This window comes from Cynocephalus volans, chromosome 13 (assembly GCF_027409185.1).
Source record: "Cynocephalus volans isolate mCynVol1 chromosome 13, mCynVol1.pri, whole genome shotgun sequence".
Taxonomy (NCBI): domain Eukaryota; kingdom Metazoa; phylum Chordata; class Mammalia; order Dermoptera; family Cynocephalidae; genus Cynocephalus; species Cynocephalus volans.
In genome coordinates this window covers 16,934,207-16,960,180 of record NC_084472.1, presented here as the reverse complement: position 1 = coordinate 16,960,180, position 25,974 = coordinate 16,934,207, and the positions used below count along the sequence as shown (strand labels likewise).

Below are 25,974 nucleotides of genomic sequence, written 5' to 3'. Positions count from 1 at the left end.
TTTTAGATTTCATTATGGTATAACTTTTAATCTCCCAAGTTTTGTCTATAACAATAAATAATTTTCTCTTAACTATTCTCAGCTGGGGGAAGAAAAGCAAGGAAATGATTTATAAACAATAGCCTTGTTACTCTTCATGACCATGCTATCATCAGTATCTTAGCTCTACTTTCTTTGGAGCATGAAATAAGTTGGAAAATCATCATTGGTACTTTACAGTTTAACACTTGGAAAAAAAAAGTGGTTTTGTGCAACTATATCTGGAATTCCAGTTTACCATTAAATACACGCGGAGTGAAGATGTTCTTCTTTTGATTCCTGTATGTAAGTGAGGAACTCTACAAAGTTCTTTACATTTTGGCAGATTTGTGCATATAAAACAGGCTACTTGGATTATAAATTTTCCCCTGGCTGGTACTGTGGGTCTGTAGCAGTGAAGTAGTCTTCCAAGAAAGACTGAATATATTCAAATGTTGGTCTTTCATCGGGATCCTTCTTCCAACACAGATTCATCAATTCATGGAGGGATTCTGGACAGCCCTGAGGGCAGGGCATCCTGTATCCTCGTTCTACCTGTTCCAGCACTTCACGGTTTACCATACCTGATACACAAGATTCAAACATTACAAAACAGGGAGGAGAAGGGGAGGTTAGTGAGAAATTGGTAAAGGGCCACAAAATATGACTACATTGTGTAATGCTGAATATACTAATTATCCTGATTTGAGCATTACATATCGCACAAAGGTATTGATATTCAATGCTGTATTCCACAGATATGTGCAATCAATCATGTTTCAATAAAACAAAATTTTAAAAACTTGTAAAACAGGGGCCGGCCCATGGCTCACTCAGGAGAGTGCGGTGCTGATAACACCAAGGCCCCGCGTTCGGATCCCATATAGGGATGGCCGGTTCGCTTGCTGGCTGAGCGTGGTGCTGACAACACCAAGTCAAGGGTTAAGATCCCCTTACCGGTCATCTTTAAAAAAAAAAAAAAAAATTGAAAAACAGGAAAAAAAAAATAGCTATGGTCCTCGTATAGGCCAGCCACCAAAACAAAGACCAAAAATAGTCCTAACCACCACTATCAAAACAAAAACAACCCCCTAGCCACTAACTGATTCAAGGTATAAGTTTATTTAGTGAAATGATTCTTTCAACAAAGAAACAAAATAAATTTGAAATATCAGAGTACATCAAGAAGAGCTTAGAAAATGCTAATCTACGTTTCAACACAGAATTAGAACATAGAACATAGATTTTTAATTTCACCTAAAATCTTACATTTGACACTAATACCTTCAAAAGCTAACCCCATTTGATTAACGAGAATTCAGGGTGCCACTTTGACACGTTCTGATATTAACATTTGGTCATTTAACAATGAGGAATGGTAGCAAGATAATGTCTGGAAGAACATTCAAATAGGGATCCAGAAGAAAGAGTCCTGGTTTTGCCAAATATACTAACTACACAACTTTATACCAAGCCAATTCCCCGACCAGGTTCCTTATCTAATATTACCTGCTTGATTTTCTTCAAGCTGTTACACACAGCTCCTCTCCTGAATCCCTCTATAACTTCCCCCACCCACATTCCCTCAGCAGCAGCTCACCCTGTGTTACCACAGGCCAGCAGAAAGGATCTTTTTCCAATTTTTCTTCCAGACACTGTTTCAGCAAGCTGGCGATCACAACACTCTTGCTGTCTTCCACATCACCTTCCCTATCTGCAAGTCATGCCACCCCTCACGTCCCCTGCAATCTTGAACTGATCATCAGCAATGAGGTTTTTCATAGACTATGATTTCCTTAGGCCAATGGAGGGCGTTAAATCATTATTTCTATCTGTAGTTGTAATATTTCTAAGGAATAAGTATTCCTCAAAATACATTTTTTTGGTTTTTGGGGTTTTTTTTTTTTTTTTCATTAAAGGAAACTGAATGACTTTGGGGACAAATACTTGAAAGTTTTCTGAGCTTTTCATCTGAGCAGGCAGTATCATCTCTAGAAGTGAAATCCAATAGTCTTTACCAACCACAGAAATATAACCAGAAGTTGTAAAGGAGAAGCAGAAAGAAGCAAGGGAATGAACATTCAACGATGGTTTACTATAATAGGAAAACTTTTCTTCCAGTCTTATGCCTTTGTTCTTTTATGCTATGCTTCTTTACTATTATAATTAACTATTAAAATTAATCAACATAAATAAGCCTTAACCTGCAAAAATAACTTCTAATTACCAATAAACTCCTTCATTCAAAACCAGACCCTTCAGAATTTTCTGATAATCAGAAACTATCTAATTATTTTATGCCACCAGCTACGAAAGTAAAATGCAGCAGAGATGGCCTCTAAGAGAAACTCTATCTTCTGGAAGAGAATCATTTCCTGTAAGAGAACTTCTGAGCTTCCAAGTGAGACATGACTCCCTGCGCCCAGTGGGAAGCCAGATCTCTATTCCCCGCTCCTTGGTAAAAAAGGAGACAAAGATTCTAAGGATCGTCAATACTTAAAATCAAATGGTAATCATTTACCAATCTGACAATAAATTTAAACATTCATACCTATTTGCAATTGCCAAAGTTAGTTACTGTCCCAAAATAAGACTAGTGAACAGAAGCTATTGCTCTAAAATGGACAGCATGTTGTGAGAAGAGCCTGCAGTGGACAGGTTTGTGCCACATGTGTAAACTTCTTTCAGAATCCTCTTCAAATCACCAAAGAAAGACAGTGATGCTTATGTAGTATATCTTTTATCTTCTTTAAAGACTGGGAATCTACACCTTGTTTATATTCTGATTCTCATCTGAACATTGAACTAGAATATCCCAATCATATCAATTTTTGTTTTATATATTTTGAAGTTAGTTGCATACTCATTTTGGATTTTTATGTTTCTCTGTCGAATTGACTCTTTTACCTTTATAAAATGTCCCCTTTTGTCTGCAGTAATATTTCTTGCCTTAAAGTCTACTGCTACGTATAGGCTTTCTTCTGGTTAGCATTTGAATACTGTATCTTTTTCCGTCCTTTTAATTCCAGTCAGTGTTTCTGTGGCAGAACTGGTTAGCATGTTTGGCTGTTAACCAAAAGGTTGGTGGTTCAAACCTACCAGGGCCATGCCCTTCACTTTAATTCCAATCATGTTGTATATCTTATATTTAAGTATGCCTCTTATAAACAGCATTTATGTATTGTGTACATAAAATCCAGTCTTATCCCTTTGTTTTTAATTGGAATGTTTAGTGCACTTAAATGTAATACAATTATGAATACAGTTGGTTTTAATTCTACTATCCTTAATTAATGTTCATCCCACCCACAGATTGTCCCCAACTTACGATCGTTTGGCTTATGTTTTCCAACTTTATTATGGATTTATCAGGGTATTAAATGGATTTCGACTTATGGTATTTTCTACTTATGATGGATTTATTGGGATGTAGTTCCATTATAAGTAAAGGAGCTTCTGTATTCCTTTCCCCTCTCTTGCTTTTTATTTTAAGTAAGCATTTTTCATTATTCCATTTTTTTCTCTCCTCTATTAGCTTTTTATTTTACCTTCTATTATTATTTCAGTGTTAATCCCTAAGATTACAACATGCTTCTTTAATTTACTACAATCTTAGAAATAAGCACTTTTACACTTTTGCTCCTTTATCCCTCTGTCCTTTGTGTTATTACTGTCATAAAATTTACTTTATATACATTATAAATTCGATAAGTGGTTTTTTGTTTCTGGTAGCTGGCCAGCATTTTTTCATTGCTGGTGTTTTAGGTCAGCTGTTTTCCCGCAAGCACTTTAAAGACAGAATTTCACTCTTTTCTGGCTTCCATATCCTGAGGAAGAGCTGTCTGTTTAACTGCTGTTCCTATGTAGACAATACACCACCTCCTGTTAGCCTCTCCCAGTGAGTGTAAGTATCAGCAATTAACAGCAACAAGGGAAAGTGGGTGATAATACACAGTGGCATTAGATGTACGTTTGGAGGTATTAGGGAGGAGGGATATGTTAGATAACATGCAAAAACCAGAAGATTATCAGAATAGTTTTTCCTGAAGATTGGCTTTCACTAGCCTCAACTATTGGGATACTTTAGTAGAAGAGTTTGAGAAGTAACAGACTAAAAGAATATTCACTTGTAGCTGAATTTCAAGTGAGCTGAAAAGCCTCCAGAAACTATATGTCTTTTTTTGAGAAGGAAACTTTTTTATTTTTCATCTTAATGACAGATAAACTTCTTAAAGTATGGTTTATAAATATGCTTTGCTAAGAAAAATAAAACATGAAAAAGATCTTCTCGAAATACAGTAGTCTACTGAGGAAAAACAAGGCAAATACTTATACATATTTACGAAAATAAACTGGTCACATTATTAGAAAAGAAGAGTTACTTGTGGGGGGAAAAGACGACGCAGGATAATTAAGATACATGTGTTATCTGAGAGAACAGTACAGATAAAAGGCCCTTGTGGAATATGTCCTAAGGGAGAAAGCAGAGGTGAATGCAGGGCGCGCCTCCTGTGCTTGCCTTATGTCACCAATTGTGGCTCTCATTGGCTGCTGTCCATACAATGTCACAACAAAGAGAAGGACAGGAGGGAGGGAGGGCTAGGGAGAGAAGAAAAAAGGCCTTTTTTCCCGCCTTACATTTCTGCTCCTAATAAACTCCTGTTAAAGTCGCTAATGGGATAACCAAGAGCTAATGAAATGCAAGCTTACCTGGATAAGGCACTCTGCCCTTTGTTACCAGTTCTGTCTGTAGAATCCCAAATGACCATACATCAGACTTTATTGTGAATCGACCATACAGTGCAGCCTCAGGAGCTGTCCATTTGATTGGAAATTTTGCACCTAAAACAATATTGACAATCTTGCTTAAGTTAATTGTATACAAAAACTATTAGTGTAAATATAGCATGAGCAAGGCTAATCTCTTGTTAATATACCTCTTGTATGTGTCTCAGTGTCAAATTCTTCAAAGGTACAAGATACATGAGAAAAATTCTTTAATTTTAGAAATTTATATTAAAATAAATCCCATTTCTTCCTGGTATTCAATAACATTTAAAAAACAACAACAACCCCCCCCCCCCAAAACGGTGGTAGGGACAGAACACCACCCAAGAAAAGAGAGGTAGTGGGTCTAGCAAGCGAAAAATATGGATTGTAGGATCTGTAACTTTTAAGAAACAGTCTGGCATCTAACAACTGGAGATAACTATTGGCTCATGAGGGCATAGTCTGTTGGGTTCTAATATCTACTGGTTTTTGAGCATAATCTCTTTTCTATTTTATGATATCTTGTTAGAAAATTTTATTCTATTATCAGTTTTAAAAGTCTATGTTAATTTACTCAAATATTTAAGATTATAGGTGTCTTACATGGGTGAAGTTATTCACATACGTGTATATAGGGCTGTAAAATATAGTTCTTTAGATATTTAAACAAATGGAAGATCAATTTTCACTAGTGCAATCACAAAAGGTTTCATTTAAAAAGTGACAGCTAAGTTAAGCCTTAAAGAATGGTTAGGATTTTTATACATAAAGATTACACAAGAACAGGAAGATATTCCAGCTGGAGGTAACGGCACAAAGGTATGGAGGCTGAAAAGGAAGCTCTGTGTCTAAAGCAGGGTTTCTCAATCTTGGCACTGCTGACATTTTGGGCCTGATAATTCTTTGTTGTAGGGTGTCTTGCTCGTACATTGTAGGATGTTTAGTGGTATGCCTGGCCTTTACCCACTAGATGCCAGTAGAAGTCCCTGAGTTGTAACAACCATAAATGCCTCTACACAATGTCAGATGTCCCCTGGGGGAAGGGTGGGAAAATATTGCCCCTGACTGAGAACCTCTGGTCTAAGGCCATAGTTCAGTGGTTCATGAAGTTTATTACGAAAGGAATTAAAAAACGCTTATTTGTTGCCATGCCAACAAAAAGGGTAAAGAGGATATTACTTGCTATATTTATAATGTAAAGAACACCTAGTCAAGTTCATCCTTAGAAGAAATAACTATCAGATAGCCATAGCGGTACTTAGTGTATATAATTTTACAAATAAAATCAATGTTTCTATGACTTTTCTGAGGTGACCTAGAAGTATTCTTATTCTATAAAACCCTGTATGTTCAAAGGAGTGTTAAGTAAGAAAAAACACAGACCATTAGGTTATAAGCATTTATGTAAAAGTAATATACCTTGTCTTGCCGTGTATTCATTGTCTTCAATTAATCTTGCTAAACCAAAATCTGCTATTTTGCACACAAGATTTTCTCCTTCAAGAATATTAGCAGCTCGAAGATCTCGGTGAATATAGTTCATTCTTTCAATATACGCCATACCATCAGCAATCTTGGAAAGAAAAAAAAAGGCAAAACATGATACAAAGGAAAGCAGGGAGAAAATTTTGGTTAATATTAAATCAGATCACTGAAAGATCATATATCTCACAAGGAGATGATAGTAACAGGGCACAGTCTAACACATAACTGGAAAAATTAAAAACATTATAATAAAAAAAGCAGGCTAAATTTAGATTTTCAAAATCTGACGCCTACTTTGAAAGCCAAGACTTTCAACCCCCGAGTATATCCAGTCACCATTAGCAGCATAATGTCCTAATGTCTTCTTGTGTCAGTGGTTAGGAGAAGGGATAAATCACAGAGTTAATTAGTGCCTCTGGACACAAGCCCATCAAGATCCATGTTAGGCACAACCTAAGATGTCCTGGTGTAAACCTCACTACAAAGTAGAGGTTGGCAAACTACAGCTTGCAGGCCAAATGTGGCATGCAGCCTGTTTTTGTATGACCTCAGAACGACAAATAGTTTTCACATTTTTAAAGGACTGTAGAAGGAGGAGGAAGCGGAGATACGACAGAGATTGTATGTGGTCCACAAAGCCTGAAACATTTACCCGGCTTATTTTTTTACGAAAAAGATTTGCTGACCCCTCTATCATAGAATGTCTAAGAGCCTTGAACTCGGGAGCATGAACCAGGTCTGGCATATGCGTGTCTCATAGGTATAGTTTCTTGGTATAAAGTTTCTCCAAAGCACCAGATTCTGTGGACATTTGGATGCTGGCTGAGAGGTAAGAGCTCCAGAACTAGCATGTGAACTGAAGCCAATAAAAGGCCCCTTGAATACCTACCACATAGCTGAGTGGAAACTTTTAACGGTTTTCACTTTATAGCTAAAACACAAATTCGGAAGAGTAAAAAAGTCCCATTTATAACTATATTGCCATCTTGTTTTGGATTATCTTAAATAAAAAATTCACCATACACTTTAGATGCCTAATCTTTTCTTTGGAATAGCACTCATCCATTTAAATTTTCTTAAAATATATCGATTGAAATGTAAATAGATATAGACTTTATATTTGTGGAAGCACACATTTTCTAAAAGGCCATATGATTCAAGACAGCACTGGACTGGGAGTTAAATAACTGATTCTACTATTGATTCTGCTACCAACAAGTGATGTGAGTTTTAGATACCTCTGGTCTTCAGACACTATATTATCTATAACATTAGGAACTCACAATGGTCTATCCTCTGATGTTACTTCCTGTTCTAAAATTCTATTTTTTCACTATATAAACTACAATATTCCACTAAAAGTATTTTACATTTTAAGTGTATACTTTCAATTCAAATGGATAAATACACACACACACACACACACACACACACACACACACACACACACACGAAAATACCTGTGCAGCCATATCTACGAGTTGTGGAAGCTTTAAGTACTTTCCATCTCCTTCCTTAAGGAAATCTAATAAGCTCCCTGTAAGACAAAGTAAAATATTCATGGAAAATAAGCAAATCTTACATTAGGATTGAAACAAATACTCCTTTCCACTCCCGAACAAATCACCAAAGCACAACACAAAACTTCTTAGCTTTTCATTCGTTAATATTTTTTGTACTTTTGGAATTTCTGAATAATTATTTTAAACATTCTAGAAGAGGTCTCCATACAGAAATTTTGAAAACTCCTCCTGATAACATTTGAAAAAAGGGGAAATGCAATAACCTCACTTGATCAGAGGCACTCTTTCCTTGCTTTCATCAAGATACTTACCGATTTTTAAGTCAATCTGAATCAAGAATTCAGACAACTAGGAATATCTTATGGTAGTTAAAAATAAATACACATGGCTAAATGAGCTGCTGTGGAAGTGCTGGTCTGACCAACTTCTGTTAATTTTAACAGAAGGTACCATGGAACAGCAAAGTTCTATCAATAAAAATAAAGAGAAAGGCTAGAAAAGTCTGGTTGCTGCATCTCTGTTACTGGATAAAAGCTTACCATGTACTTGAATTTAATCAAGAATATCAGACAAACCTAAATTAAGGCATATTTTATAAAACATAAAACTGGACCATTCTCTTCAAAAATGACAATGTTATGAAAGACAAAAAAAGGCTGAGGAATGGTTCCAGATTAAAGGAAAATGACAACTAAATGCAACACATGACCACGGATTAGACACTGAATCAGTGAAGGGTAGTTGGTGGACTGGTCAAGTGATAGGAAAACCAAATCCAAAGTGAATGAAATAACATGAACAAGTAACAGAAACCAGGGGCAACAAGGTCTATCAGTCCAGAATAGTGGCTTTATGTTGGAGAACAAGAGGCAATGAGTTTGGGATGCATTACAGATGGCCAGCTGCGAAGTAACTGAATACCAAAATGGGGAATTACAATCTTAAAACTAGAAAGGCCTTCCGTTATCTTGTATTCTAAATCTTCCACCTCTGGAAATTATCCTAACCCAGTGATATGATGACACGGAATTCTACCATGTTCCCCCAATTAAATAATTATTGAAATCAATACACAGAGATAAATAGACCTTACCTCCATTATATTTCTTATACTACCAATATCTTGATTTAAAGTTCCCCTTGGAGAAATGGCAGAAGGACGTGGGACCACAGGAGCCAAGGGCCACTGCCACAGACACTGCTGCCTGGTGTGATCCGCCACATTCACAGCCACTGCCAATGCAAGGGGGCTTGCCACCACAGTAGCCACCATAGCCACTGTGCAGGTGGCCTACAACCCACTGGACTGCAGTGACACAGAGAGTCACCAGCAGAGCCCAGGGAAAGAGATAAGCAAGCGCTGACCCAAGACCCAGTTGTCCAACCCAGAGGGGGAACTATGCTGCCACACACAGTAGCACACCTAATGGTGGGAAGTATGTGCACAGCCTATGCAACTGCCTTGACTGAGGAGACACACACAGACCCCCATCCCAAAGAGTGTGGAAACCCAGGATACCCAAATACAGTAAGGGAGAAAATTCCCAATCACCACCAACCCATCCCCCAACTGGGGGAAGCAAGGGCCCAGGAAGAGCCTCTGCCTGTAGGAAAAAGGAAAGAGAAAACCCGCCCAGGGTCACCCATTCAAACTGAGGAGCTCCAATATATCCCAGTGCACCCATCAGGGTTATGTGATGCCATCCAGGGTTCCAGTAAACCTGCCCAGGGTCACCCACTCCAGCCAAAGAGTGACAGGGCACCCAGGTGCTTCTCCAAAAAACTTGAGAGCTTGCCTATGTCCTTGATGAACCAACACAGTGTCACTTACCTCAGCAAGAAACCACTAGGCACTCACGCACAACTCTAACAGTGAATACAGCCAAAGCACCCACACAGAGACTATACTACTCCATCTACCTGGGACCAATACTAAAACACCTTGCTTAATGGTCAAAATTTAAAAACATATATACAGGAGGAAGTCTCTCTCCTCACAGCCAAGAGTAATAGAAGCAACTGCTCTACGGGATGACCTGACATCAACATAGAGATAAAAGAAATATGAAAAAAATGAGAAAATATGATACCACCAAAGGAATACAATAATTCAAAAGTACCAGACCCCATACAGAAAGAAACCCTTGAAATGACTAAAAAGGAATTCTAAGCAACAATCTGAAGGAAACTCAATGAGATACAAGAAGACTAAGATGACACAATGAAATGAGAAAAACTATCCAAGACATGAGGAGGAAATTTACAAAGAGATTAATGCCTTAAAAAAGAATGTAGCAGAACCTCCTTGAACTAAAGGATTCAATCAACGGAAGAAAAAAAAATTTGAGAGCTTACGCAGCAGATTAGAGCAGGCAGAAGAAAGAACTTCTATTCTTCAAGACAGACTTTTTGAAATAACCCAGGCAGACAAAAAGTAGAAAGAATCCAAAAAGTGAAGAAAATCTAGAGAGCTAGCAGTAACCATAAATGCACAAACATCCAAATCATGGGTGTTCTGGAAGGGGAGGAGAAAGGAAAAGGCATTGAAAAACTACTGAATTAAACAATAGCAGGAAATGTCCCAGGTGTAAAGAGAGACATGGACCTTCAGATTCAGGAGGCTCAAAACTCACCAAACAGACTCAACTCAAAAACATCCTCTTGGAGACACATGATAGTCAAACTGGCAAAACTCAAAGACAGAAAAAATCTTAAAAACAGCAAGAAAAAAGTGAAAAGTCACTTATCAGAGAGCCCCCATTGGACTAACAGCAGATTTCTCAACAGAAAATCTACGGGCCAGAAAAGAATTAGATGATATATTCAAAATACTGCATGAAAAAACCTGCCAGCCAAGAATACTATACCCAGCAATGCTATCCTTCAGAAATGAGGGAGAAACAGTGTATCTCCCAGACAAACAAAAACTGTGGGAGTTCACCACCGCACAACCAGCCGTACAAGAAATCCTCAAGGGAGTCCTGCATATGGAGTCCAAAAAATGATAATCACTACCTTGAATATATAAGACAGAACAAAACACACTGGGAGAACAAAAATGCAAACAAGAAAGAGAAAGAAACTATATCCACCACATCAAATCAACCAATAAACACCAAGGACAAACAATAAAAGGGAAAGAAAGGAACAAAATATATTTAAAACATCCAAACAAAAATAGATAAAATGCCAGGAGTATGACAATAACTTTAAATAACAACCCGAAATGTGAATGAATTAATTCTCCACTCAAAAGACATAGACTGGCTGAGTGGATAAAGAAGCTAGACCCAAATATATGCTGTCTACAAGAAACTCACCTCATCTGTAAAGACACACACAGACACAGACTAATAATGAAGGGACAGAAAAAGGAACACCATGCAAATGGGAATATAAAACGAGCAGGAGTAGCTATTCTTCTATCAGATAAAACAGACTTTAAATCAAACACCATAAAAAGAGGCAAAGAAGGACACTGTATAATGATAAAGGGATCTATCCAGAAAGAAGACACAATTATCAATATATATGCACCCAACACCAGAGCACCCACATATATAAAGCAAACACTATCAGACCTAAAGAAAGAGACAGACCTCATACAATAATAGTTGGGGACCTGAACACCCCTCTCTCCATTGCACAGATCATCTAGGCAACAAACCAACAGAGAAACACAGGATTGAAACTACACTTTAGATCAATTAGACCTGGTAGATAACTACCGAACATTTCATCCAACAGCTACTGAATATACATTCCTCTCATCAGTACATGGAATATTCCCCAGGACAGACCACGTGTTAGGTCACTGATCAAGTCTCAACAAATTTTTAAAAATTGAAATCTTTTCTAGTATCTTTTCAGACCACAATGGATTAAAACTAGAAATAACAAGCAAAACTCTGGAAACTATACAAATACATGGAAATTAAACAACATGCTCCTCCAATGACTGATGGGTTCAAGAAGAAATTAAACAGAAAATCAAAAAATTTCTTGAAACTAATCAAAATAAAGACACATCATACCAAAACGTATGGGATACTGCAAAAGCCATACTAAGAGGGAAACTTATTGCAATAAATGCTTACATCAAAGAACAGAATGATTTCAAATAAACAACCTAACACTACACCTCAAAGAACTAAAAAAGAACAATTCAATATTAAAATTAGTAGATGGAAAGAAATTATTAAGATAAAACAGAACTAAAGGAAATAGAGAACCAAAAAATGATACAAAAGATCAATGAAACAAAAAGTTGGTCTTTTGAGAAGATAAATAATATTGACAAGCCATCATCAAGGGTAAATTTTTTAAAAAGAGCCATATAACAAAAAGGAGAAATGGGAAAGGAGACATTACAACTGATACAACAGAAATACAAAGAATCATTAGAGACTATTACAAACAAATTTGCAAACCTGAAGAAAATGGATAAATTTCTGGACACACATAAACCACCAAGACTGAACCAAGAAGAAATACAAGATCTGAAGAGACCAACAGCCACCAATGAAACTGAAGAAGTACTCAGCTGTCTCCCAACAAAGACAAACTCAGGACCGGATGGCTTTACTGTTGAATTCTACCGCACCTTTAAAGAGAAATTAATACCAGTTATCTTCAAATTATTCCAAAAAATTGAAACAAAGGCCATTCTCCCAAACTCATTCTATGAGGCCAGCATCACCATGATACAGAAACCAGACAGAGACAAAACAAAAAAAGAAAACTACAGGCCAATATCTCTTATGAATATAGATGCAAAAATCCTCAACAAAATATTAGTGAATAAAATTCAGCAACACATCCAAAAAATTATAAACCAGGATCAAGTGGGACTCATCCCAGGGAGGCAAGGATGATTCAACATTTACACGGACGCAAGTCAATAAATGTGATATACACATCAACAGTATGGATGCTCCTCAAACAATAACAGATAGAACCAACATACAATCCAGCAATTCCACTTCTGGGTACATACCCAAAGAAACAGAAATTATCATGTTGAAGGGATACCTGCACTCCCATGTTCATCGCAGCTCTATTTACAATAGCGAAGAGTTGGAACCAATGTAAATGTCCACCGACAGACTGGATAAAGAAAATGTGGTATATATACACAATGGGACACTATTCTGCCATAACAAAGAATGAAATTCTGCCATTCATAGCAATATGGACAACCTTAGAGAAACTTAGGTTAAGAGAAACAAGCCAGGCACAGAGAGAGAAATACTGCAGTTCCTCACTCATAAACAGGAGCTAAAGAAATAAACAAATAAATAAAGAGACATAAAAGAATCACAATAACTCATTGGATTTTCAAAAGGATAAAAGAGAACTGAGGCCATCAGAGGTGGGGAAGGGGAGGGTGAAGGGAGGTTAGCAAGAAATTGGTATAGGGCCACAAAATAGGATTACGTTGTATAATGTTGAATATTATTGTTGAAATTATTCTGATTTGAGCATCACATATTGCACACAAGTGTAGATATTCAACACCGTACCTCACAGATATGTACAATCAATTATCTTTCAATGAAACAAATAAATAAAAATAAAAAAAGTTCCTCCTTGTCTCTCTCTTCTAGTTCATCCAATGTATTCTTTGAAATGGCATATCTGGCAGTTGTTTGCAATAGAAATGCCATCAAAAGAGTGCCATGTGATTGAGGGCTTTAGGTTTGCTCTGGCTATCAATAGGCTATGTCACTTCACTTTTGGTTTCAGGCCCTTTTGAGGGGAAAATTTTTCCTATAGCAAACAGGTTGTAGTTACCCCTGTCACCACTAGATGGAACTATATCATTGGACAACTGATCCAAAAGAGTTAAAAAAAAAAAAAATTGACCAAACTCAACATAGGTAATAATCAGGCCTGTTGGCATATTTTCTGACTTACTGGGTCCTGTTTTAAAGCATCATTAGCAAAGGGAAAGAGAGGAAAGAGCATCAACTTTCCCTTCTCTTCGTCCTGGCCATAACCAACCCTGTTACTGAAGATCCCACCCCTGTGGTCTGGGGTTTGAAAGAATGGATAAATTTCAGTTGACAGTGGCAGAAAACAGCAGGTTCTTGGAATCCTGAGCAAGGGGATTATGTTTATATTAAAATGAGATGAAACTAATTTCCTTTACCTATTTCTTTGCTTTTGTACTAAAGATATCTTTTTGATATTATCATTTTAACTCGATTTGCAAATACTTTCTTATTTTTCACTTTCCAAGCTATTCCATTTCCTTTACTCAAGCCTACATTAAAAATAAATTTTCCCTTCTTAATTTTTGTTTTAAATTTTACACTGTCCTCTGGAACTATTCAGTAACTATTCTGTTAAACAAAGTATCAGATTTCTTCTTTTCAAATGTCTACATAAAAATCTGAAACTAAAAAATACTATACAATAAAAATCTACAGTTTACCCCTGAACAACAGGGGTGAGGTAGGTGGGGGGAGTTATGGGAGCCGACCCCCTGGAGCAGTTGAAAATCTAAGTTTTCAATTCCACCACCTAAAGCATACTGTTGACCAGAAGCCTTACCGATAATGTGGACAGTCAATTAATACATATTTTGTATGTCATATGTACATCGTATACTGTATTCTTACAAGAAAGTAAGGTAGAGAAAAGGAAACATTATTAAGAAGATAATAAGGAACAGAAAGAGTGAAAGATTACTTTTCACTGCGATAGCAATTTACTGGAGAGAGAACTGCTACTGTCGAGATGATTAGCATCACAAAGCATTTTAAGTGGATACTCACAACACATGAGCCCAGGGCTACAGCAACAGGAGCCGACTACAGTAGTACCGTATCATGCAGTTAGAATTTAAAACTGCATCTTTACAATCGTTTACATTGCTCTCAACTGCAAATGGCAACATGTCTGGTCTGGGTTAGTGTGTGTAAGTTTTAATAAATTAATTAATCAATTGTAATTTTGTGGTAGTAAATTATAAAACAGACTAGTATCTACATACACTTTGTGTATTCCCGACATATTTAACCTTTGCTTAATTTTTTCAGTACTTTTAGTCTACATGGTTTATCTGTCAGTGTTTGCAAATTGTTGCAAATCTCCAAAAAGTTTTCCAATATATTTATTTTAAAAACCTGCATATAAGTAGACTCACGCACTTCAAACCCATGTTATTCAAGGGCCAACTGTACATGGATAAAAATAAAAATAAAGACTTGTTTTAAAAATTCATCAACACAAATACCCTAAAAGGAACTAATATACACATACCTTTCGACATAAATTCAGTGACGATGTAAATGGGCTCTTCAGAAACAACAGCATATAGTGGAACAAGTTTATCATGTCTTAATTTTTTCATAATCTGAGCTTCTTGAAGAAAAGCTTCTGGCATCATTGTACCTGGTTTTAATGTTTTGATTGCTACTTTTGTGGTTCCATTCCATGTTCCTAGAGAAACAATGCATTTTACCATTTCAATCTATATTTTAAGGGATTTTAGACCAAACTTCGATGAAGAGCAATTACCTTAAATATTTAAACATATTTAATCATAAACTGTGGCAATTTAATCTATGGCTAAACAATGACAAAAAAACAAAAGTTCAGGCTTCTTACCCATCCATACTTCACCAAAACATCCTTGTCCTAGTTTAACCTCTAGTCGCAAAGATTCACGAGGGATTTCCCAGGCATCTTTTGCTAGACCTTGAGTCTGCGGTTTCACAGTTGGACACACAGTTGTTAGCTTGTGGCATAAACCATCAGCATGTTCTAGACAAATAAATAAACTACACTGTGAAATGGATTACACAAAAATTAAGGTACATAAAGTGTGTCAACATTTTTAAAAGTTTAAATTGTAGAAAAACAAAAGCATAATGTCCTATCAGTTTTACTCTAAAAACAAACACAAAAAGGGAACTGTCTATACAAAGCAATACATAAGGTATATATAAGAAGGGAAACATTTTGTTAAATACAATTTTTTAAATAATATCAGCTACAGGATTTTTAAAACATTTTTATTAGCACAATCATTATCACAAGTCATACTTATTCTTTAGATCCTTCATTCAATCCCTCCTCCCTCTTCTCTCTTTTCCCTTCCCCTCTAATAACCATAGATTTGTTCTCTCCATCTCGGAAATTAACTGCTCCTCTGGTGATCTGTTGCCTAGATGATCTGTCCAGTGTTGAGACAGGTGTGACCAAATGCTAAATACATTTTTTAAGTTATTATTATTCCTAAATACTTATTGTGTTCCAGCCTACTGTGCTAATTCAGCACTTTACAAGTATCTCACATAAATGAGGCTTCGAAAACTTGATGCAACCTTCCCAAGTTCCCACAGTTAGTAAGTGATGGAGACGGGATTCAAACCCTGGTCTGTCTGCCTTCTAATTTCTGCTTTTGACTACTGGACTTTATTTATTACCAAAGAGAATGCTATCATTAATTACAAAAGAGAATGCTATCACTTATCTGTTAGAGGCATACCAAAAATCAAGGGAAAAGTTTATTTAGGGGACTGACCTTTTTTCTCTTTTTTGGTGGCTGGTCAGTGTGGGGATCCGAACCCTTGACTTTGGTGTTATAACACTGTACTCAAACCAAGTGAGCTAACTGGCTAGGAGACTGATTTTTTAAATAAGGGAGACACAAAGGCAGGAACCCCCCGAGTCATAACGGCTTTACTTGTGAATCCTGCTTAGACAGACTTTCTTTTTGTAAATGACACACTCCCTGTCATTCTCATCCAGTAACCACACAAATTCATTCTAATAAGGGCAATCAAAAGTGATGTCAAGACTACTGCGTGATCAATGTCAAGATTACTGGTTGACTTGACAGACTCAGGTTGCAGCTCGCTGTCCTTGAAGAAGAAATTATCATGGACATTTTCCCTCCCCTAGTATCAATCATTTAAAGACTTTTAGATGCATTCATATATTAAATTTGTATTGAAAAACTGAGACACAAGACTCTAATATTGACTACCTTTCAAAGGTCCTTGAAAGACAGGAGTATCTATAGTTGCTATAGATGCATTTTCTAGGATGGGAAAAACAAATCTCCAGGCCAAATTTCACTGGATTTATACTTTAGGAAAACTTACATGATGCAGCCCATGCAGGGGATGGTAATCCAAAAGGACAACTTACATAGCTTTTAAGTTAAGTGTTTAGTTTTACCTACCTAGTGTCCATAAATAAAACATTTGCTTGCATGTTTTTAAATTTATTTTCATTATCTGTATTGGTATTTACACGTTATGAAACGAAACTCCAATATAAACACTATGCCAATAAAACAAAGGACTCAAATGATCATAATTTGATTTTAGCACATTATCCAACAACTAAGTTAATGTACTATCACTTGTCTTTTTAAAACTAGAATACAACGGACGTTTACTGGGCACGTACTGTGTGTAAAAACTGTGTTAAACCTTAAGAGAAATGAAGATATGGATTTTGCCCTCATAAAACAGAACATAAGAAAATAATTTTTACCTTTGAAATATTCACCTACCTGTGTAGTGTTTCACCAATTTCTGCAGAGTATCAAATGGAGCTCTGGTTGTGATATAGTATCCACCACTGTCAAGTTTCCTAATCTTGTAGTGTTTCACATTGTCACCCCTTACCTCATCCCAATCACGAATACAGAGGGAATAAGCACCTAGGAGAGAAAATGAATCCTTTTACTATATTTTTCTGAAAATACTTCCCAAGGAAATTTTTATCCTTATATTAATATAACAATATGGATACCTTTAGTAGTTTCACTCTCTCTCACTAAGAAAATACCTCGTTGATTCCCAGGATTCAGAAGCAATCTTTTAGCATCTTTTCTCCCCATTTTGCCAAAATACCATCTGGAAAAAAAATTAAAAGTGTTCTCAGCTGAAAAGGTATGAGGGTCAGAAAAATTATATATTAGTATCAATAAGAACAAGGTGGGTTAGGGTGGATGATAAAGCATAGCTATAGAACATAGCTTAAAAATAGTAAATCCTTTTGTCGGCGACAGAAGGAAATACTAACACTATAGTAAGAAGAACAGAGGTGGTTCTGCACTAATAGTGTTATCATCTGTATTCAGTAAGATGCAAGTACACCACACCCACATTATTAGGAACTCTAAATTTGTGTGGATTTTATTATTTAATAAAATTTTGTGAATAGAAATGACAGTCTCTGCTGTGGAAGAGCTCAAAGAATATTGGCATAAGACCAAACAAAAAACATGAAGTGTCAAATGCCACAGCAGAACAGAGAACTAATGAGACAAATTACATAACATTAGTAAAAGCAAACAAATATTGACAGAGCACCTATTATATACAAGGCACTTTGTTAAGTGTTATGATATAAAAATGAAGTAGCATTTATGGATTCCAGATAAACTAGTTTGACCTAAAGGTGAACTGAAGGTGAACTTTTTTAAAGTTGCAAGATCAGTACATAGAACCCCCATAAACCCCAACTTGGTTAACATTTCACTTTGTGATACTCTTTCTCCCCCTCTATATATGTATGTGTTTATGCGTGTGTGCACACATGCACACACATGCACACACACACGCACACACATGCACACACACGCACACACATGCACACACACGCACACACACATATATTTTTTCCCTCTGAACTGATAGAGAGTAAGGTGCAAACATGCTGAACCATTACCCCTAAATACTTCAGGGTGTACTTCCTAAAAGACAAGCATACTTTCTTACATAACCATAATGCAAGAACCTAATCAAGAAGTTAACACTGATACAATACTACTAACTGAAGGTAAAATTTAAAGTGACTGAATATGCAGAGAATGAAAAGGGTTAATATAATTTTAAAAAAGAAGCAAAAGGAGAGAGACTAGGCATAACGCAGTATGACTGATGCAGACTCATTTATGACCCTACTCTAAGTAGATACTATGACATTAATTATTAATTTTCAAATAGCATCTATTAATAGGATACATGAGCCGTATTAAGACTGGTATGTAATTGCGTGGTGTAAAGTTGTGGCTAAGTGGAATGTGCATTAAAACATTTTAAAAATAAAAATAATTAATAAAATATGAAGCGGTGCCATACTCTTCTGCCTGAATGGAATCTGCAGGCGCTACATAATTGCTAGGGATATAACCATTCTTTCCTGTAGCGATTGATCTTGCTTCCCACCAGTCTCCTTCCCTGCAACACATAAAAGAACAATCACCACAAGGTAGACTATTGCCCAAGGTACAATACATTCCAGTGTTGTCTTCTCTCTGAAGTAGACAAAAGGTACTACCTTCCATTTTTTATTGACGCTTTGATCAAGAATTAAACACAAAGAACGATATTAAGAAATAGGTACGTGAATTAAAGGAATAAGACTAAGCAAATGCACAATTGCATCCTTTTCAAACCAAAAAAAAAGAAAATACTGCACACTTTTAGTTATAAGACCTCTTTTTTATGTAATTCTTTCAACTTAAGATAATAAACTACACTGAATGAAACAATTGGGAGGTAAATCTTTTGAATTACTCACTTTTGACTGAATTTTTCTTTTTTAACAGCTTCATTGGAATATAATCGCATACCATAAAGTTCCCCCATTTAGATGTACAGTTCAGTGGTTTTTAATACATTCTTAGAGTTGTGCAATTATTGCCACGATCAATTTTAGAACATTTTCATCACCCCAAAAAGAAACCCTACACCCATTACCAGTCACTGCCTACCTTCACCCTCCGCCCATCCCACCACTGGCAACCACTAATCTGCTTTCTCTAAGAAGCCTATTGTGGGCATTTCATAGAAAAGGAATCATACAATATGTAGTCTTTCATGACTGGCTTCTCTCACTTAGCATAATTTTTTCAAGGTTCATCTATGTTGTAGCATGTATGAGTAGTTCATTCTCTTCTTTTTGCTGCTAAATGCTTTTCTCTTTAACAATACATAAAATCGTAATGTTCTTTTTTAGTCATCTTAAGAAAAAAATCACGATGCCCTAGCACTCCTGCACCCAAACAATTGATAATAAGCAATAATAATTAAAAACTGAATTTCAGAAATGTATATTTATAAAAATTTTATCCATAAGTATTTTAGAAAGACTCAAATTAAATTACAATTCAGAACATGAAAACTACATGTGGTATGTAATATATAAGCCTTGACTTCTCCAAAATTAAAGTGAAAAGAGCAAATATTATCAGTTTCTAATAAGGAAGATATATATGTAACTCACTACTTTACCAGAGATAAGAACTGAAAATAAGCTGTGTAAACTGAAATTTTTATTTTTTTAATTTTGATTTTGATTTTTTTTTGTCCTTTTTTGTGACCGTGCTCAGCCAGTGAGCGAACTGGCCATCCCTATATAGGATCCGAACCCGCGGCAGGAGCGCTGCTGCCCTCCCAGCGCCGCACTCTCCCGAGTGAGCCACGGGGTTGGCCCGTAAACTGAAATTTTTAAATGCTCATGGTGAATCTGCTCTCCAGAAATGAAATGGAAAATCGTTTGATAATTCAAATATTTACAAACTCATACATTTAGTCTTTGGTTTCCCAGTATATACTAAGTACTTTCAGATACACAAACTGAAAACTTGGTAATTGATTCTGCTAAGAATTCATTGATCCACTCAAACATTTACTGAATACTTAGTAAGTAACAGACTTTACAAAAGGGTGTGCTTGAAACAGAGGTAAAATACGACACAGTCCTTGACCTCAAGGAACTCTAGAGTATAGTTTTGCAACATCAGCACTAATGATGCTTTGGGCTTGATAATTCTTTGTTGGGGGGGTTGTTATGTGCATTGTAGGATGTTTATTTACCATCATCCCTGGCCTCTACCCACTAGATGATGGTAGTAGCATCCTGATTGTGACAACCAAAAATGTCTCCAGATACTGACAAATGTCCCCTGGGTGATTCTGCCCCAAGTTGAGAACCACTGGTCTTGAAGAATGACAAGCAGGCAACAAATTACAATTCAAAATGTGATGAGAGCTATGACTGAGGTTTGCACAGGGTTTTATGTAAATATCTAAGAAAGAATCTAGCATAGCAGGGGTTGGTGACTAGGCCAGGCAGAAGAGGAAGAACGTAAGGAAAGGCATCCTTGAGAAGAGATAGATGAACTATATTTTGAAGGATGAGAGGGGTTAGCCAGACAAAGGAAAGAAACAGAAAGATGAGAAGTCCGTCCAGAAAAAAGAAATACTATGTTGAAGGCATAGAGAGGGTGAGAAACCCTAGTGTACTCAGAAAATTGCAAGTTCTTCAGTAGGGCTGGGTGGTGGAGTTAGAAACTAGAGAAAGCACATAGTAAATTCTCAGTGAATGATGGCTATTGCTGTTGCTTTTATCTTGATAGCAACTGGTAGCTGCTGAAGGATTTTAAAGCAGAGACAGGACCCTATTTTCTGTTCTGGAACAGTAACTGGTAGCAGATGGGAAGAAAGACGGAAGGAAACATGACCGGAAGCAAAGAGACCACAAAGATACATTCTGAGAAGTTACAAAGTGGGTGTTATGCTTGCTAATGGAATCATGGAATCTATTTTCCATAATAAGCATCAAATTTACTGTAGTGGGCCACTAGGTGACAAAAAGTCTAAGAGTCACATAAGGAAAAATCAACCTCATTTGGTCAGTTTGGGAGTATGGGAGTTCCTTACCCAACTTTTCCCCTTTGTTTTTCTAGGAGAAAGAGATAAGATCTTTAAATCATCTGGTGCTTAAATAGAAACATAGAATTCTCCTTATATTTTTTTCCCACTCACCCATCTCTAAAGACATTTAATTTTTTTTTAAGCAATATACCCCTCAATACCTCTTCATTCTTAAATCTGTACTGTTTATGGCAGAACCACAGCAGCACAGTTTGTAGCAGTAATAACTTCTGGCTACAGCAGTCATATCACGCCATGTGTCTAAAGAAGCCACATGCATTGTCTGACCCAGAGGGCAGAGACCCATCCCCCACCACTCCCATCTCCAGATCTGCAACCTGCCCAGTGATTTCAGTGTAAATTTCAGGTTTCTTTCAGTATTTCTCCCTCAGAAAATATTCACAACACTTATGTATTGTTAATTATTTGAAATCTTTCACCCTTTTTAAATGAAAGGTCCTCTGTAGTTCTAGCTTCATAATCATATAAGGCCACAAATATAGTAACACCACCTATCAGAGGAAAAAAAGACCAAGGTAAATTATATAGATAAATTAACAAAAGAGAAATAAAAAAACTATTGCCAGCACATAAGCCTAAAGACAGTTTTCTCCCTAGGCTCCAGAATCTATTTTTAGAAGGTGGGGCTGTGGGCACCTGGAGTTTCCATGTTAACACTGTACTCTACGAATCCTAAAATTCTGTAGACTCAGAGAAACAAATTTAATTTTGATTCATGGTAGCAACATGTCTGGCTTGAAAAGAGTTAAATTTCAAACCGATGGGCAGAAAAAGCACTAACAGCACTGGAAAGTCCTGGCACTGATCTTCTCAACTTCTAAACAACGGACAGACATTTCCGCCTAATCATTAACAGTAATATCGAGGGTTTTAGTAAGAGTATTTGTTACATACTTAACACTTAAAAATAAGAATGTCATGTTTGTCTCAGAAACTAAATGGTATGGCTGATATGAATTATAAAGCATAAATTCCAAAAATAACTGTCATATTTAGCATTATATGCAGATGCTTAAGATTAGCACTGAATAGCCAAACTATTATCTGAAAATGAAATAAATAACAGTAGAACAGTTGTATACAATATGCATTTCAGTACTTACAATTATTCAAGGCAGATATTCTCATTAAAATCCCATAACTTATTCTTTTAAAAAAATTTGTATGTATTTATCATGCACAACACATTTTGAAATATGTATACATTGTGGAATGGCTAAATCAAGCTAATTACCATATGCATTGCCTCAGATACTTTCACCATTTTTTTGTAGTAAGAACACTTAAAATCTACTCTGTTAGCAACTTTCAAGAATACAACACATCATTATTAACTATAGTCACCACGTTGTACAACAGATCTCTTGAACTTATTCCTCCTATGTAACCGAAATTTTCTATCGTTTGACCAACATATTCTCAAGTGAATATGTATCGAATAGAATTTGAACATATTCTACTCAATATAATTCCACTGACTTGCCAGATCAAGTCTTAGATTTCAAAACATCCATCAATATTCTTTAGAAATGATAGGAAAAAAGGCATGTAGTAAAACTACAAGTAGACTAATAAGTCCAAATGCTATGAAAGGTATAAAACAGTATAAAACCTACTATCTCCAAGCACAGAGTAATAGAAAATCAAAGGTAAAAAATATAATCACGCACAATACTATTTACCTGGCTTCTTTCCTGAGTTTCAGTCATATATCAATCGCCTGTCTGACATCTCTACTTGAATGTCCGATAAGCACTTAAAGTTTATTACATACAAAATGAAGCTGTTGCTGTTTCTCCTCCGACCTACATTTACTCGAGTCTTCCCTATCTAAGCAAATGGCTCTATATACAAACCAGGTACTGAAGCCAAGTCTACCTACTCAGTTCTATATCCAAAACATTTTATTTATCTACCTTCTATTTCCACTCCTGCCACCCTAACCCGAGTCCTTGTCACCTCTCTCTGGGACTGCTGGGACTATTGACGGTACTAGCCTCCCACTCTGCTTCTATGGTATTGCTTTCCTACCATCCATTCTCCCCACAGCTGCCAGACTGAGGTGTTGTTTTGTTTAGTTTTTTTTTAAAGGAAACCTAATCATGTAAAACCTTTATTTAGCTCTCTTTAGTAGCTTTTTTCTGAATAAAACCCTAACTCCTTACCAGAGTCTGTGAGGTTCTGAGTAACCACGGTCTCCTAACTCTTCAATCCTATAACATACAATTTGTTCTCCCTGCGCTGGCCTCCCCACTAAAGCTTCCAAGTCCATCTGTACCTCCTGAACTTTGCATTTGTTATTCCCTCTCCCTAAAAAGCCCTTTTCTCAACTCTGCACGTAGATTATTCTCATCAATCAAATCTCAGCTCAAATGATCTCTGCTAGAGGTGATTTCCCCTGATCAACTACAGGGCCTTTACCAATAATTCTAGTTAAGTTCCCTCATAGCACTTAAGAGCCAATTAACCATCCTGTTTAGTTGTTCATTCACTAATTATTGTCCAACCCTTATTATGATGTAAACTCAGTCAGGGCAGACACTGTATTTGTCCTGCTCTCCTCTCTATATCTGGTAAACAGACACTCCATATTTGTTGAGTTAATAAATTAACACGTGAATGGAGTATTTCACATAGGTAAACTTTTTCAGGTTAACTAATGGGTGTGTTTAAGTATCAACACTTATTTTAACCACTTAGGATTACCATCTTTCCCAAACACGTAATCCTGAAAATTAAACTTTTGCCAGTGACTGAGAAATATCATTGTTGTCATCTATTATTGAAGTATTTAGAGTTAGGGGGCTGAAATAAAGATAGTAATAGATTCTTTGATGTCCATAACTCCCCAAATGAAGTCTAACAGAATTAGTGTATGGTAGTCTTTTGGCCATTGCTATCCGTCCAGAGGAGAGTAGACTGAAGAGACAAATTTACAGTCCAGGCTTATAGAAGAGATTTCTCTTTTGCCCCCACTGGCTGTTAATAAGGACATATGCTGCTCAATTTGCAGCTGGCAGCTGTCTTGCCAAGCCTAAGAATAAAGCGGACACTCCAAGAGCTGTGGGAGAGAGATGAAAGAAACCCAAGTTTTGATGGCATCATGGAACTGCTGGATCAAGGAATCCCGGAGCTAACCCTACCTTTTTAAGCCAGCTGTGCTTTGTTACTTTAACGGAAAAGCATCTTGATATGGAACACTTTACAAAATAGCTCGTTCTCTCTCTTTTTAAAATTTCTGAATCTGTTTTTTTGGAGCACTTTGTTTCCATGAAAGGTGGTTGTTCTCTGAAAGAATATGATAACGTAATAAACGGAGTTCTAGAATAGGACATTAAACCTTAGCTCTCCTACTTATTATCTGTGACTCTAAAAAAAAAATCATTTAAACTCTCTGAGCCTCAAGATTTTTCTTTTTTAAATCAGTAGTATCTGAAAGAAACATAGTATTATTACTATTACAATGCCCTTTAACTAACATTTATTAAGTAACTACTATAATACTGTAATACCAGAAAGTACTTTAAAATCCTGAGAAATTATAAGATTCTTGAGGGGGAAGTTTATACTTTTAATCTTTATATTCCCAGTGTCTGCCACACAGCAGGTACTCAATAATTATTTGAATAAGAGTTAGTGAAATAATTAATGGTAGAACTCAGTACATAATCACCATCATATTATAACCAAATTATTCAGAACCATGTCCATGTATACAGTAAGACTTTAGTTTTCCTGTTAGAGACTCTAATTTTCACATATAATTATTTGAGAATCCCTCCAGTAAGATATTTTTCTTAACGGCAGACAAACCTTGAGTGTGTATTGCCCAAGGCTGTGCTCTCAAACACACAACACATTTGTCCATTTAAATCTCACCTGTTAAGCCAGTAGGATATGAACTAGGCACCACTGAGAATGAGGAAGATGCTCCTCCAAAAGGTGTCACCCCTGAGGATCCTCCAAATGGTGTCATGGAACGACTGCTAAAATTAACTGATGTTCCCTTCGCTGAAGATGACGGTGCCACTGCAGTGTGTTCTGCTCCATAATGGCTGAGGCTTGTACTGATAGGCTCTGAAGTGTTTTCAGTTCTATATTCAATGGCTGGACTTTTGTTTTCTTTACTTTTAATGCAGCCCATTATCAAATCTACAGAGGCAATAAGGCAAATATTTTGAGAGTCAGTGAGCATGAAGAATACTTCAAAAAGATACAATTCAAAAGCTGACTTTAAACAAGGCACTTTCTCCGGCAAAAATTTTGAATTGCATAAAACAGAAAAAACAAAAAACACCACAAACAGCTGAAAATGAAGCCTCTTCCCTCATTTATTTTTATTACGATTCTGTTAAAGCCCGACTCCATTCACGTCATTCACAAACTCAACCACTTTTAATAGTCCAATGACAACATGCCACAGCATGTCGGGAACACCACAGGCTCTGAGCCAGAGAGGCCTACATTTG

At 36.4% G+C, this 25,974-nt stretch overlaps 1 pseudogene; it reads right to left on the bottom strand.

The window, feature by feature from the left end:
• LOC134361781 (tyrosine-protein kinase Yes-like) lies at window positions 1-25,653 on the bottom strand (annotated as a pseudogene).
• Between the last annotated feature and the right edge of the window lie 321 nt (window positions 25,654-25,974).